Source organism: Cornus florida, unplaced genomic scaffold (genome assembly GCF_030987335.1).
Source record: "Cornus florida cultivar Cherokee Brave unplaced genomic scaffold, ASM3098733v1 CherokeeBrave_3.0.0_Hap2_Chr03, whole genome shotgun sequence".
In the NCBI taxonomy this organism is placed as follows: Eukaryota; Viridiplantae; Streptophyta; class Magnoliopsida; order Cornales; family Cornaceae; genus Cornus; species Cornus florida.
In genome coordinates, this window is record NW_026775573.1 from 49,647,036 (window position 1) to 49,661,213 (window position 14,178).

General features: G+C 38.8%; 1 pseudogene; it reads left to right on the forward strand.

The window, feature by feature from the left end:
• The first annotated feature begins 12,823 nt into the window (after positions 1-12,823).
• LOC132301957 (small nucleolar RNA R71) lies at positions 12,824-12,922 on the forward strand (annotated as a pseudogene).
• The last annotated feature ends 1,256 nt before the right edge of the window (positions 12,923-14,178 follow it).

Consider the following 14,178-nt stretch of genomic DNA (forward strand, 5'->3'; position numbering starts at 1 on the left):
ATTTGACATGCATGTCTCTATTTTGTGCTTTTAATTCTTTATTCTAGCACTAACTCCCATTACAAGTTTCATTTTCCTTTTTGTAGGACATGACTAAACAAAAGTATGTTCGGACACAGGAGCCTGTAGAGTCCTCCCAAGCTCAGACTGCCCATTCTTCTGCTCCACCTGCATCTAAGGCTCTTGATCAAATAGCTAGACTTGAAGCACAAATGCATGTTTTAGAGAATACCCTGCTTACCATTAGAGCTGACATTGCTTCCTTCCGTGTAGAGATCATGGCTGCACTTGCTGACTTATTCAAGGAAATCTGCGGAGATCACCCTGCTAGTCCTGCATCCTCTGCCTAAGACTCCCTGTCTCTCTATCTTTTTATGCTCTATATCTATGTTGCTAGTCTGCTACTTTATTATATTTGCAACCGGTCTGTCGGCTTTGATCTTTTGATGTATCCAGTACTCTATTTTCTTTATATATACTTTTGTTATGGATGTCATGTGTTATATTCTTATATCTGTATATTTAACTCCATCAGGTACATCACAGTGACTTCAGCGAGAGAGTGCTACCCGATTTTCAAGACCACCCTTATACCTCTCTCATTACTTTATTCCATTCTCTCATTTACAGTTGCATGTCCACTATGCACTGTTTATCCCTTTTTGTTATCTGATGAGTTTATCCAAGTGCCATCTTTCTAGGACCACAGTTAATCCCAAGTTTGGGGGGGCTATGCCACCTACTTCGGATACTTCAGTCCCGATCATTCTATGCCTTAGTTGTACTGGTATACTCTTTCTTTTGTTCTCTTTGCACATTGAGGACATTGTATTGTTTAAGTTTGGGGGTAATGGTGTATGTTACAGTGTTTGCTTTTGAATTCAAAATTTTGAGCATGACTTGTGTAGTTAAGAAATTTTCTATGACTGGTCCATATCTAGCTATGATTTTGATCTTTTGAGGACTATATTGCTTAAAATTTAAAAATTGCTTGACTTGAGGGTCCAATACTCCTTGTATGCCTTGCAGTTGCCATTTAAGAGTAGATTTTTCGAAAGATTGATATCTTGCTTGCATTTGTGGTCACACATCATCTTGATTTTGTGATTGTTTTGAGATTCACTTTACAATTCTAAACTAGCACAGGCGCACACTAGCATTTATTTGTGGGGTACATGCTTTGTTGATTATTGAATTGGTTATATCCCAATTGAGCTAGTAGTGTATTGAAAGCTTTCATTCTTGATAAAGGTGGATAACAACCCCTTTTCACTAAGTAGTCGGGATTCTAGCCTCATCAAGCACTGAATTTCTTGCGCCGAAAGGTGGAAGGCCCAAACTCTAGGTTAATAATTGTTTATTCCAAAAAAAAAAAAAAAAAAAAAAAAAAAAAAAAAAAAAAGAGAAAAGAAAAAGTTTCAAAAGCAATAAAAAGTGAGAACTTCTCTAAAAAAGGCGAGAAGTGGGAAATGATTAGATGGAAGTTGTCTTGATTTGTAGCCTAGTTGATTTGAGCTTGTAAGTTTGTAGGGGTGTTTGAACACCTAATGCCCTAAAGCCATCTGGGTTGGGAGTCATTGACCTAACGCTCAACCTCATGAATCGCTAGAAAGCTTAATAAATCAACACATTGCACCATGCTTCCATCTTTGATCCTATAAAAAAAAATAAATAAATAAAAATCGAGTAAAAAGAATAAGCGCACCTGGAACAATAAAGCTTTAATAAAAGGTCCACTTTTTGTCTTGATGATCGGTACTAGATTTGTGTGCTAGTTTGAGGGTAAGGATGTGATTAATTCTTTAGTTGGCTAAGATAGCAACATATTTGATGCCGGTCCACTCAAAAATGATTCTAGAGTCATTTTGATTCGCATGATCATTGTCTTGATGTGTGGAAAACCAAACTTGCTTGCTTGATGTTGTGATTTTGGGTGATTACTTAGAAAGGGTTGAAAAATTGCATACTTGAGTTAGTTTTCTCCCAATGCTTGTTTGCAATATTGTTGCCTCTTTTGAAAGAATGAGCTTAATGTTTGTGGGTACCATTTCTGGAAACCCTCACGAGACTTCACTCGTCCACTAGGGGTAACCTAGGGGTTTAAAAGGCTTGTTGTATATGCTAAGTGCAATCGTGTTCCCTACGAAAGTGGCGTTATCTATTTATTGCTTTCTAGTTCATAGTTGCATAGTTATTCATTTCATTCATTTACTTTCTAGTTCATTGCTAGGGACTAGCAATATTTAAGTTTGGGGGTGTGATGAGCGCTGAAAAGTGCGTATTTAAACCCCTTAAGCTTAGGCATTCTACTACCTTTATCTATCTTACTTTACCATTTTAGATTGATTTCGTATTATTTTCATTTTCAGGCACTTATCCCGAAAATAAGCTAACTCAGCCAAATAAGAGCTTAATTGAAGCAATTCTGAGATCAATCAAAGAAAAGAGTCAAGTGGAAGCAAAAGGAAGAAAAAGGTGGAAATCAACATCTTCGATCGCTCTCAGATGTGGACACTTCCTAAGCAATTCATTAAAGTGTTCCCATGCCTCATGAAACGTTTCTCCATCCCCATGTGAAAATTCTCGAATTGAGGTTCTCATGGCATTGGTCTTAGAAACTGGATAGTACTTCTTCAAGAATTCTTGTTGCATTTCTGCCCAAGAAGTGATTAAAAAAGGCCTAAGATTGTTAAACCAATACTTTGCCTTGTCTTTTAAGGTGAATGGAAAAAGTTTGAGTCTTAAAACCTCTTCCGGCATGTCCATATATTTTACGGTGGAACATACTTCAAGAAACTTATCCAAATGCTTGTAAGGTTCTTCACTTGGAAGTCCATGATAGTTAGGAAGCATTTGAATGGTTTGTGGCTTAATTTCATAATGATGTGCTCTAAATGGAGGCAATTGGATGCATGTAGGTGCGTTATACTCATCAGGCACATAATGGTCTCTTAAAGCAAGAGGTGGATTAGCTACTTGAGGTGCAACATGAACACTTTGGTTTTGAATTCCTTGATTGATGATGGGAGGTTGTGGAGCATACATAGGCCTTGGCATTCCATATGGAGCTTGGCCTTAATGTTGTGGTGGTTGGTGAATGAATGGCCTAGGCATGCCAAATGGTACTTGTATGTTCTCATTGTACACATTAGGATGAAGGATACCTTGTTGGTCTATATAACCAAGGTCCTCAACATGATCATTATTATGGTCATCCATTGATATATTGGCTCTATTTGAACTTCCTCTACCCCTAGGATTTCTAACGATGGATTCAAGATGCAAATCAAGAGGGACAAGAGTTGGTCTCAATGAACGACGTCCATACATGCACAATGCAAAACACAAAGAAACACAAAGAATGACAAACACTGCCTTCACAACAATGCAATTAGACTTCTTCCACAAACACTTAATTCATACTCCCATGCTTTAACAACAATGATGCAAGAACAATTAAAAATAAGCCTCCACGCGGGCCAACGATTTAACTAAGGGATTGAGTAAAGAAAGTCTCACAAAGGTCCTTTAGCACTTCAACTACAAATTTAAAGCTTAGCTTAGCAAATTTTTAGAATTTTTAGCTTTTTTCTTTGCTTGCTTAGCTTGAATGCTCCTTTGTTTGCTTTCTCTCCAACAATGCACCTAGTTGAGTAAGAACAACACAATAAGTAACCAAAAAAAAAAATAAAAGTAAAGTAAAGACACGATCAAAAAAGTACTAATCCTAATTGATTCCACAAATCCGACGTTGCCTAATCAAATCAATCAATCCCCGGAAACGGCACCAAAAACTGATGGGTCGTGTCGTCCTACCATAAGCTTAAGAGTGTGGATTTTAAGGCGAGGGCCAAGAGTTTTACATTTATAGAAGCCACTACTACCTTCACTATAAATATAGCTAGGGTGAGTAAGGATCATCCCAAATTGTGAGGATCGAACAAGGTCGTGGAATCGTTATTAGGGCTAGTAGGTCGAGTGATCAAACAACTAGTTGGTTGGTTGATTAGATAACAACTAAATTAAACTAAGTGATAACAAAAGAATGCAATTAAGAGTAAGTAAGAGAGAGAGAGAGATCTTGGGGTTTAGAGATCACCACCAAACAATGCATTTCTATACCGTTGACAAGTGACTAGTGAAGGCAAATGGTGTGTTGCAATATTGAAGTGTGTGTGTGTGTGTTTGGTTGATTCAATAAGCAAGGATGACTAGTTATGCATGTATTATCTAAACATCATGTGAAAGGCACAATATATCTAAGTAATGAAGCATATATTGTCTAAACAACATGTGAAAGGCACAATAGATCAAAACAAGTCATTAATCCTTTCATTAAGCTCACAATCCAAATGCAACACAAGGTTAGAGACATATGCTTCTTGTATTCAAAAGCTTGGTTCATCAAACAACAAGCATAGATTGTCCTCTCATTTAACACTACACTACATCTACACTACTAGCATGAAAATAAACTAGGGGAAAAGCACAATCCATCAAGGAATAAGTATGAACCATCAAGAAAATCACAAGAGCATTCTTTTAAGCACTATGTCTTGACAATATCTAAATCTATAGGATCAATACACATAGACATGCATCAATAACACAAAATCTAGAAACAAGCACATGAACATCTATTCTAACATACATAGACATCTGGATAGAATGAAATGATCAATTGGAAACATTAAGCCACATAAATCATTAAATAAACAAGATCTATATATATCAAAGTGTCAAAACATCAATTACAACACTAATCCCTCAATAATACACAAGATCAAGATATAAAAAGCATGCTTGGTGCTAATTCTAGCCCCAAGAGGATGTCTAACCACTCATGGTGATGTTGCTCTAACCCTCAAGGGCTAACTCCATGATTAAAATCTGCTCCTTGTTGATGAAGTACTCCAATGGTGTCTCTAGCCTCCTCTTCCTCTAAGCTTGTTCTCCAAGAGATGATATGGAAATGAAATTGGCTCCCCTTGTAAAAAACAATCATTATCCTTATGTAGGTAGGTCAAAATGATACCCAAAATGAGCTGGGGTCGTGCACACAATATTCCCTAATGATTGGATAAAGGACAACTTTCAATGAGATGGAAATTTAACTTTTTCGCACTGGAGGAAGTTCGATCGATCGAACTTTGGACTTGGATCGATCGAACTGGCTGAGATCCATCGAACTTCGGCTGGATTGATCCAACTGGTTGAGCTTTTTGGGAAAAGACAAATCCGAGATATTTTGGGAGATATTTTTGGGAAAAGGACAAAAGTGGTTAGTAGGTGGTACAACTGTGGATATGATCAATCATTTGAGTAAGGACAAAAGTGTTCGATCGATCGAAGGGTGGTGTTGGATAGATCGAACTTTTGGACTTTATGCTTTTGGGCCAAGGCTTAGATCTATCTTGAAGTGCTGAGATCAATCATTGTTCGATCGATCGAACCTTGAACTTGGATCGATCGAACTTTGCTGCTTCCCACCTTTGGCTTCATTTGCTACCTTCTTTCTCCACTTTGCTCTTTTCTTTGTTTAATCTCAGAATTGCTTTAATTAAGCTCTTATTTGGCTGAGTTAGCTTATTTTCGGAATAAGTGCCTGAAAATGGAAATAATACGAAATCAATCTAAAATGGTAAAGTAAGATAGGTAAAGGTACTAGAATGCCTAAGCTTAAGGGGTTTAAATACGCACTTTTCAGCGCTTATTACACCCCCAAACTTAAATCAAAACAACTCTAGAATCCTTTTGAGTGGACTGGCATCAAATGTGTTGCTATCTTAGCCAACTAAAGAATTAATCACATCCTTACCCTCAAACTAGCACACAAATCTAGTACCAATCATTAAGACAAAAAGTGGACCTTTTATTAAAGCTTTATTATTCTTGGTGCGCTTATTCTTTTCACTTATATATATATATATATATATATATTATGGGATCAAAGATGGAAGCATGGTGCAATGTGTTGATCTATTAAGCTTTCTAGCGATTCATGAGGTCAAGCGTTAGGTCAATGACTCCCAAACCAGACGGCTTTAGGGCATTAGGCGTTCAAACACCCCTATGGACTTACAAGCTCAAATCAACTAGGCTACAAATCAAGACGACAACCATCTAATCATTTCCCACTTCTCACCTTTTGGGAGAAGTCCTCACTTTTTATTGCTTTTGCAACTTTTTTTTTTTTTTTTTGAATAAACAAGTTCAATTATTAACTTAGAGTTTGGGCCCTCCACCTTTCGGCGCGAGAAGTTCAGTGCTTGATGAGGCTAGAATCCTGGCTATTTAGTGAAAAGGGGTTGTTATCCACCTTTATCAAGAATGAAAGTTTTCAATGCACTACTAGTCCAATTGGGATATAACCAATTCAATAATCAACAAAGCATGTACCCCACAAATGAATGCTAGTGTGCACCTGTGCTAGCATAGAATCCTAGAATGAATCTCAAAGCAATCACAAAATCAAGATGATGTAGACCACAAGTGCAAGCAAGATATCAATCTTTCGAAAAATTTACTCCTAAATGGCATTCATAAGGCATACAAGGAGTTTTGGACTCTCAAGTCAATCAATTTTTAAATTTTAAACAATATAGTCCTCAAAAGATCCAAATCATAGCTAGTTATGGACCAATCATAGAAATATCCCTCAAATACACAAGTCATACTCAAGATTTTGAATTTAAAACTAACACTGTAAAGCACCATTCCCCCCAAACTTAAATGGCATAATGTCCTCAATGTGCAAGAGAACAAGGGAAAGAGTATACCAGTGCAACTAAGCAAGAATAATCGGGACTGACGTATCCGAAGTGGGTGGCATGGCCCCCCCAAACTTGGGATGAACTGTAGTCCTGAAACTTGGCACTTGGATAAACTCATCAGATAACAAAATGGGATAATCAGTGCACAGTGGGCATACAAGTGTAAATGGGATAAACAGATAATTAGATGAGAGAGGTATAAGGGTGGTCCTGAAAATTGGGTAGCACTCTCTCACTGAAGTCACTGTGATGCACTTGATGGAGTCAAACATACAGATATGAGAATATAATCATATGACATCCATAGCAAAAACAGATATATAAAATAGATAAAGTGCAGGTACAACAAAACTATCAAAGCCGACAGACCGGCTGTAAAAATAATAGTATTGTACAGTGACAAAAATAAAGTATTAATAGGAGAGAGGGATCATGAGATAGAAGGAACTGGGAACTCAAGAGGATGAGGTAGGACGAGCAGGTCGGGCTCCGCGGATATCTCTGGATAGATCTCGGAACATGGTCGCGACATCCATGCGAAAGGTAGTAAAATCTGCTCTGTGGGCTGTGAGATCAGCTCGAATGGCAACAACAGCATCCTCAAGAGTCTGCAGGCGTACTCCAAAGCTGGGGGTCAAATCTGGAGCCTCAGGCATAGATGAATCAGAAGAAAGCTCCTGAGTCTGCTCCTGCTCATGAATGGGCGACCTAGCTGGAGAGTACTGCTCTGTATCATCTGCAGGGCACTCTAAGTCAATATCTATATGATTTACAGCTGGATGGACTGGTACGTCGTCCGCTGTGGGATCTGTTTCTGCTGCCTATGCCTCCTCCTCCTCTAACTCCACTGCAGCCACTACTGCGTGGTCTTGCAGGCGAGTAATGATGGATCGGTAGCTCTTGTCCCAGTCCTTCTTCAGGAACTGGCATGAACCTCTCTCGGGGTGCTCCCAAGGGTGAATAGGGTAGCGTTGGTCTATCAAAATCTGGGTGATGAGATGGCTGAATGGAAGAAACTTAGCCCGTCCGGGCGTCTCCTCGCTGATGTACTCGTCATAAAGCTTCCTCTTCACGCTCCAGATGAGCGCGGGAATAGACACCCAGTGCCCGGTGTAGAAGGCATAGAGGGCTGTTAAATAATCACCCCTCCTCTGAATCTTGTGCCCTGCCATGTATATATTCCGAAAAAATATGGAATCGGTGAACCAAAGGTCATCTAGAAGGAATGTCTGGGTGGCGAAGGTCTCGCCACCGGCATGGTGACCTATAAGAAAAACTGCCATGTCGGCGTAGGAAGACCTGTATAGCCTTGGATATGTCTCCTGAAGCTCTGGAGGACATCTGTGTGGACAGCTGCAAGAGCAGGCTAGAGAGTCCACTGTGATGGTGATCTGATGGCCATCTACAGAGGTGACTAGCTCTGCTGTGGTACGCGGGGATGGCCGGAGGTTCTGGTAGAACAACCGTACCAGCAGTGGGTAGACCGGCTCTGTGACGGGGGCAAGAATAGCGGCCAGGCCCCTCTGAATGATTTCATGGTAAGCGGATCAGGTCAGCACCGATCTGGAGAAAAAGGCCGTGTCGAACACTGACTCATGGTCGACCGCCATATGCGCATATCTAGGCGCGGGCCTATCATGCTCCAGATGAGCAGGCTGAGCTGGTATAGGTGAATGCTCAGCTCCAGTATGCGGTGGAGATGGTGATGGTGTAAATGCAGGATGAGCCACAGAGGTAGATGGCATATGGTCATCCTCAGCCTCATGAGATAGTGACTGAGGTGGGGTAGCCTGTGCTGGCTCCTCCTGTGCATAAGAGGGCTCTGCTGGCTCCTCCGTCCGTGGTCTAATGTGTCGGTGAGGCCCATGTTGCCTGTTGGCAACGGTCTTCCTCTTAACCATGGCCTGCAAAAAGAAAAAGAAAAACTTACAATGGGAGTTAGTACCAGAGTAAGAAATTTTAAGCATGATATAGAAACATGAATGTCAAGTAAAAATAGACAAAAGAAATATGACATGAATCTATGCAAGTGGCAGGATATGAAATATGCTAAACAATGTAAGTATGAAATGCATCCAATGTGGAATGTCACAGGCATTGGGCATATATGAGATAACATGAACATAAGATGTGAAGAATGAAGTGTGTATGTGAGATCTGAGAAGTTCGATCGATCACAAAAAGAAGTGAGATCGATCACAAAAGTTGGATCGATCGAAAATAAGTGAGATAGATCTCTCAACTTCGATCTATCGGAGACATGAGTTCGATCGATCTCTCAAGATCGATCTGAGATACAAGTTCGATCGATTGAATTGTGCGACGATGAAAACTCAAAGGTCGCAGATCTGTGACTTTGGAAGCACGGGGCCTACACGAACGTGTTCGTGAGCCCATCAATACAACAAATCAATCAATCCTAGCCACTGTTCAAAACACATACTCCCAAATCGAATCAAATCATCAAAAATATATACACATATATATACATAAATATATATAGACACAAATGCTTCAACCTTCAACAATGGAGGATTTTGTCATGTATATAGCATGTATTCAACATATAAAACATGTATGCACAAGATTGAAGCTTAAATCATGAGGGACATTCTTGGATCTTTCCTTAAACGATGAGAGAAGTGGAGATGTGGAAGAGTGAAGATGAATCTGAGAAGGTAGAGAGAGATTGATGCTTAGATGCTCGCCGGAAAGTTCACCTGAGGTGGGAGAGGTGATGGCACAATGGCGACGGAGAAAGGGGTTAGGGTTTGCAGAGAGGGTGAGATCGATCTAAGGTATCGATCTAGAAAACCCTCGGTTCTATTTTTAAAAACATTCCCGACAGAGTTCGATCGATCGAACTTCAACTGAGATCGATTGAACTTTGATGAACTCTCTTCAAAGTATTTTTGGATTTTTGAAATTTTTGAAAATTGCAAAATTAAAATTAAAAATTGGAAAATAAAGTAAAATGAAATAGAATAAAATATTTTTGGTTTTTTTTTTAATTTAAATTTAATTGAATAAACAATAATAATTAAAAACTAATTGAAATATTTTTGAATTTTTGAAAACTTTTTAAAAAATAACATAAAATGAAATAAAATGAAAATAAAATAAAATAAAATAAAAATGAAAATATTTTGGATCTTTTTAAAATTTGAAAAGTCAAAACAAAGTCAAAATAATGAAATGGAGAACTGAGATCGATCGAAATAAGAGTTCGATCGATCAGATAGAGAGCAAAAATATGCAGGTTTTTGGCTTAGAAAATCGGCTAAGTGTTGGAACTTGAAGATCGATCGAACTTTGAAGTTGGATCGATCGAAGAGCTTTCAGATCGATCTTGGAATATTTCGATCGATGAAACAAAGAGGTGCAATATGCAGGTTGATACAGGCTCAAAAATTTTCTAAGTGTTGAATCATGAGATCGATCGAACTTAGAAGTTGGATCGATCGAAGGTCTCCTGATCGATCTAAGAGTTAGTTCGAACGATGGCACAGAGAGGTGATTTGGATGCAGGTTTCTGCACGTCGAAAAATTTTCTAAGTGTTGGATGCAGAATGGAGTTCGGTCGATCGAACTCAAGTTTGAGATCGATCGAACTATGCAGGATGCTCAATAATGACATGAAAGCTCATGCAATCCTCACCAAAGTTCCTTTCAATGCATATGAGAACCAAACACAAGTATCTAGACTTCGCAAGAAATGAAATGAAAGATAGAAATGAGGGAGGAGTAGGGTTTTAACACCCTACGAAATGTCTTTGCTAGTCTTTAACATCTCTAGCGAGACATTGGGCTTTTTTAGCCCGAATCAAAGATCTTATAATGCATCCCCTCCTTATTGGGGTGATAGATGCTTTGAACTCCACCCAACAAATGGTTCTTTGAAGAACTTGTTGGATTAAGCTCAAAAGAAACTTTTGATCCTTTGTCTATGCAATCACAACCTTTGGGCTTCTATGCCCTTTCAAAGCAAGAATTTGAAACAAGACTTTGAGAATGCAAGTTTGAAGATGATTCTTTTGAAGTTTTGGTCTTACACAAAAGATCATTTCCTTAACATTGTAGATCATGACATTCATCTATAACATTAACTTCTGCTTCATATTTGTCAAATGAATTGGGTGTGGGATTAAGGATATTCAACTTCACCTTCATGTGGCCAAATGAGATCTTTATTATCCCCGTCCTATAATTGATGTTGGCATTAGCGGTTGCCAAGAAAGGACGGCCAAGGATAACGGGAATTTGGCTCTTAGGATTGGGGACCGGTTCCGTGTCTATGACAACGAAATCAACCGGGAAGAAGAATTTATCAATCTTAATCAAAACATCCTCAATTATACCCCTAAGCTTCTTAATGGATCGGTCGACAAGTTGCAAAACTACCGATGTCGGTTTCAATTCACCTAGGCCCAATTTGACATAAAACGAGTATGGAAGAAGGTTCACACTTGCTCCTAAGTCAAGAAGCGCCCGATTAATGATATGATCACCAATAATGCATGATGTAGTGGGTGAACCGGGGTCCTTAAACTTTGGACGAGTGTTATGTTGCAAAATTGAGCTTACTTGCTCGGTCAAAACCACTTTTCTTGGTGCTTGGCTCTTGTTCTTCCGCTTTTGGGTGCACAAGTCTTTCAAGAATTTGGCATAAGCCAGAATTTGCTTGATTGCATCCAATAGTGGAAGATTAACTTCACTTGCCTAAACATTTCCATGATTTCATTGGTTTTTGCCTTTTGCTTGTCTTTTGAAATGGATCCTTTTAAGGCATTCGGAAATTGAACTTTTGGTTCAAACACTTTTTCAGAATTTTCTTTTGAACTCTCTTTAATACAAGAAGTTTTTAAATCATTTTTCAACAAAACTTTTTCAACATCATTTTTCAAAACTTCTTTTTCGAACACATTTTTCAAGATTTTTTTCAATGAATCATTTTCAAAATCACTTTTCAAATCACATTTTGAAGATTTCTCATTTATAAGATCATGCACATGCAATGAAGGAGGAATGGGATGAGAAACGGAACGGGTGACAACTTGAGGCTACACCAGTTAACTCTCTTCATTGGACATTTCTACTTGATTGTCCACAATCCTACCACTCCGCAAGGTAGTCACCGCATTAACATGTTCAATGGTGTGGTCTTCCAATGAGGAATAGGTTTCCACAACACATTGTTGCTTAGGTGGGGCATTAATGGGCATCTTTCCCTTCTCTCTTGTATTAAGAGTGCTTGCTATTTGCCCTACTTGGGTTTCTAGCTTCGCAATAGATTGAGAGTGAGAATGAAGCAATTAAGTGTTAGCCTCTAAAGTGCCCAAAGCATTCAAAACTTTTTCTTCAAATGCGAGACTTCTAGTATTTCCTTGGGAATAAGATTGGTTGGGAAAATGAGAATTAGAAAATTGATTCCCTTGTGATTGATAAGGTTTATAACCTTGGGATCCTTGGTTTTGAAGTGGAGGTGGAATGTACTTCCCTTGAAAACCGTCTTAGGAAGGGTTTGAGCCCTCTCCTTGGTTTTTTCAAAAGAAATTCGGATGATTCCTCCAACTTGGATTATAGTGAGTACCATAAGGATTGTTCCCTTGGTTCACAAAAGCTACATTGACTTGTTCATTAGGTTCATTTTGCACTTGTCTATGAGGACAATGAGAAGTAGAATGAAGAACACTAGAACAAGTCATACATGTTTCATTTGATGCACGATGAGAATGGTTAGGGAAGGAAGATACTTGGTTCGCCGAGTTTTGGTTAATCAAAAATTGATCAAACCTTTGAGATAAAGACTTTATTTCGGCGGCTATTTCATTTGAATGGTCTACTTGATGTAAGCCGACACTCTTCCTACCTTGTGAATTTCTACCATTCTTGGATGATAGTGTTCTATGTAAAGATTTCACTCATGCTCTCATAAAGACGCCACACGTCATCATCACGCCTATCAATGTATGAGCCACCCATGGAAGCATCAACCATACCCTTATAGTTATAAGCTCTCAAAGAAATATTGAACTAATGGCCATTTGGGCATGTCATGATGTGGACACTTCCTAAGCAATTCATTGAAGCGTTCACATGCCTCATGAAACGTTTCTCCATCCACATGTGAAAATTCTCGAATTGAGGTTCTCATGGCATTGGTCTTAGAAACCGGATAGTACTTCTTCAAGAATTCTTGTTGCATTTCTGCCCAAGAAGTGATTGAAAAAGGCTTAAGATTGTTAAACCAACTTTGCCTTGTCTTTTAAGGTGAATGGAAAAAGTTTGAGTCTTAAAACCTCTTCCGGCATGTCCGTATATTTTACGGTGGAACATACTTCAAGAAACTCATCCAAATGCTTGTAAGGTTCTTTACTTGGAAGTCCATGATAGTTAGGAAGCATTTGAATGGTTTGTGGCTTAATTTTTTAATGATGTGCTCTAAATGGGGGCAATTGGATGCATGTAGGTGCACTAGACTCATTAGGCACATAATGGTCTCTTAAAGCAAGAGATGGATTAGCTACTTGAGGTGCAACATGAACACCTTGATTTTGAATTCCTTAATTGATGATGGGAGGTTGTGGAGCATACATTGGTCTTGGCATTCCATATAGAGCTTGGCCTTGTTGTTGTGGTGGTTGGTGAATGAATGGCCTAGGCATGCCTAATGGTACTTGTATGTTCTCATTGTGCATATTAGGATGAAGGATACCTTATTGGTCTATATGACCAAGGTCCTCAACATGATCATTATTATGGTCATCCATTGATAGATTGGCTCTATTTGAACTTCCTCTTCCCCTAAGATTTCTAACGATGGATTCAAGATGCAAATCAAAAGGGACAAGAGTTGGTCTCAATGAACGACGTCCATGCATGCACAATGCAAAACACAAAGAAACACAAAGAATGACAAACACTTCTTTCACAATAATGCAATTAGACTTCTTCCACAAACACTGAATTCATACTCCTATACTCTAACAACAATGATGCAAGAACAATTAAAAATAAGCCTCCACGCGGGCCGACGATTTCACTAAGGGATTGAGTAAAGAAAGTCTCACAAAGGTCCTTTAGCACTTCAACTCCAAATTTAAAGCTTAGATTAGCAAATTTTTAGAATTTTTAGCTTTTTTCTTTGCTTGCTTAGCTTAAATGCTCCTTTGCTTGCTTCCTCTCCAACAATGCACCTAGTTAAGTAAGAACGACACAATAAGTAACCAAAAATAAAAATAAAAGTAAAGTAAAGACACGATCAAAAAAGTACTAATCCTAATTGATTCCACAAATCCGACGTTGCCTAATCAAATCAAATCAATCAATCCCCGGCAACGGTGCCAAAAACTAATAGGTCGTGTCGTCCTACCATAAGCTTAAGAGTGTGGATTTTAAGGCGAGG